Consider the following 3,235-nt stretch of genomic DNA (forward strand, 5'->3'; position numbering starts at 1 on the left):
GGCATCACTGGTCTGTCATCTGGATAAATCCACATGTCATCCTCTATTCTCTTCTGACACCCTGTTTTTATCCACTTCTCCTTTTCACTCACTTCCACTTCATCCTGTAATTGTCTTCCTTCATCCCATGTTTCTAGGGATGAGAGTAGCATAAGGTGGCATCTGATTCCACTTGTTTCAATGTTCCTTTTAATTGCCATTTTGTTTCTGGCACAGTACAGGGCAATCTGGTCAGCGTATCGATTACCAGCTGTCACATAGTCCTCTCCTGAGTGATGTGCAGCACACTTGACCACTGCCACTTCTTTTGGCAATTGTATTGCTTCCAACAGTTCTTTCACGAATTTCCCATTTTTAATACTGGATCCTGAAGAAGTCATGAAATCCCTCTGCATCCAGAGCTGGCCAAGGTCATGCACAACCCCGTAACCATACTGGTTATCAGTTTAAATGATTACTTTGCAATTCCTCCCAATTTTGCATGCTTTTATCAAAGCTATCAAGTTGGCTGCTTGTGCAGACTTGACTTCTGGTAAATAGAGTGCTTCAACTAGTCCAGCCAATGTACTTACAGCATAAGCAGCACTTAATCCTCCTTCCTCATGTCTCATACATGAGCCATCTACAAATAGATCATGTTCTGACTCTTTCAGGGGTTCCTCCTGTGTGTCTGAACGGGGCTTAGTACAGAACTCAGTGACATCCAGACAGTCATGCTCCACTTCATCTCTTACTTCTTCCCCACATACATCTGGTAATAAAGTAGCAGGGTTAAGTATAGTACACCTGACCACTGTCATGTTTTGTGCTGCTAGAATGATTCTTTCGTACTTAGTCATCCGACTAGGGGTAAGGTACTGTGTTTGTGTCCTAGTCAAAAGAATTTCCACTGAATGTGGTACAAATACTTTCACAGTATGTCCTATCACAATGGACTCACTTTTCTCAAGACTCGTACAGGTAGCAGCCACTGCGTTTAAACAGCCAGGTATTGCTGACACTACAGGGTCTAAAGTAGCAGAAAAGTACGCTACTGGACGTCTCATCAAACAGGTCATTGGGTTAATACTGAAAGGGCACAACATTTTCTTTCACAACAAAATAATGCTAATTCTTTTGTATAGCCTGACACACCTAAAGCAGGAGCTTCACTATCTGGTATTTTCCACCAGGCTTCCTTATGCCAATTATAGGTGAATTACAAGGACTGCTCATTATTTCTTTTAAAATGCCTGGCTTAATCATTCGACCAATTTCTGCTGCAACACCTGGTTCAACTTCAGGGCGCATTTTGTATTGCCTAGTATTTGGGTAAATTGCACCTTCTTTTACAGTCACCTTTACTGGGTCTACATTCGTCATTAACCCTACTTCCTTTCCAGTGAAATCCCACACCTCTGGATTCACAATTGTTTTTAATTCATCTGGTAAATCATCTGTTGTCCTCATTAAATACATTTCGTCTGCATCTGTGCCTTGTTTGGCCAGCATTATTTTATAGACAGTCTTCATCAGGGGTCTGAATCGCAACACCATCCGATGTGCAATAAATTGTGCATTTCATTTTCCACAATAGGTCTCTTCCAAGCAAGTTTACTGGACTAGAATCGCACACCACAAATGTGTGCATCTCTCTGAAATTGCCAATGCGTACCTCCATGGGTTCTGTGATTGGGGTTCTATTCTGCTTGTTTGAAACACCTACTACTTGGATGGCTGCTCCCGAGAGGGCTAGGTTTGGGATGTCTGCTGTTCTCACAGTAGAACGGGTAGCACCAGTGTCCAACAAAAAGGTAATATCTTTTCCTTCTACCTTCCCATCAATCTATGGACCTGACTGATCTACCGGTAAGGATGCGCCAAGAACGCACTCCTCTTCCTCCCCCTCAGGCACTGTCATTGATCTTCCACATGTAGGTAACTGTTCTGCAAAAGAAACTGAAGTAACAGAATTTTTCGTACCACTTTCTCCTGGAAATCAGGTGTCCGCACTGTACTTTTCTCTGTTCACAAGATTTCGCATTGGGGCAGGTGGCAACTGACTCTGCTGATTAACAACCTGCTGCAGTTGACTCCTTATCACCTCATTCTTCGTCTGTGGATTTAAATTTTGATTTGGGCCATTATTATTCTGAATATTTTTACTCTGGTTTTTCCAATGCCCCAACTTTTCGCACCCATTTCAAGGAAATTTCTTCATCGCTTCCTCTCTACTCATTCGTCCTCCTGGTTTTCCCCCATTATTATCATTCTGACCCTGTCCTTTTGCTTGATCATTAGCCTGACTATTTAATTTAATTTTACTTGTGCCCACTTTTTCTTCCAACTTTTTACTTCTATTCTCAATATCGTCTCCACAATATTCAGCATATTTTAGAATCTCATCAATAGGTTTTCCCTGCCAGCACAACATATGTTGCTGAATTGTTTGGGATATTTCTGGCCTTAAACCAGACACAAACCGATACACAAAATGACCCATACCTTTATCACTGATGTTTCCAAAACCACTATACTGCTTGAATACCTGTAATAGGCGTTCATAATAAGCATGTACAGACTCATTTATTTCTTGAGTTGTTCTATCCATTTTTATCCAATCTGTTTCTTTTTTTTTTCTTTTCAGAACAAAATTTTATTATTATGTTGTTGATGAATGATACAAGGGACACTGTCCCCCAATAAATCTGAGGACTAGTGAGCAGGAATCAAGTCATTGCACATAAATGTTTCATTCAACATTATAGACATAATAAAGCCCCCCCTCCCCGCACAGTGTCTGCACAGTCAAAAGAGAATAGTAGTCTTGTCGCAAGCAGCGTGTACCTCTATCGCCCAGGTTCAACGAGCAGTTGATCAATATCAGCGCAATCTGTTTCTTTTGGCGGAATTTTAGCTTTCAAGAAAGTGATCACCTGGTTATATTTCTTCATTACCTCCTCGGAAGAGGCTCCTGTTTTTTCATCTCTTGGGTACTCATCACTAGGCCAATCAACTGTGATTTTACATTCTGTCCATAAATCAGCAGGTAACACTATGTCAAATAGACCATCCAAATCTTTCAACAAAACCTTAGAAACCTTCACAAACCTTTCAACCTGTCTGTACCATTCAACTGGTTTTTCTCTTAACTGTGGAAAATCATTTGTAAACGACAAAATATCTTATCAAGTCCATGGAACATGTACATATCCCCCTCCTGGAACTTCTCTCATTGGGCACAGTTGCTCATGTC

The sequence above is a fragment of the Lissotriton vulgaris genome, chromosome 2_1 (assembly GCF_964263255.1).
Source record: "Lissotriton vulgaris chromosome 2_1, aLisVul1.2, whole genome shotgun sequence".
Classification (NCBI taxonomy): Eukaryota; Metazoa; Chordata; class Amphibia; order Caudata; family Salamandridae; genus Lissotriton; species Lissotriton vulgaris.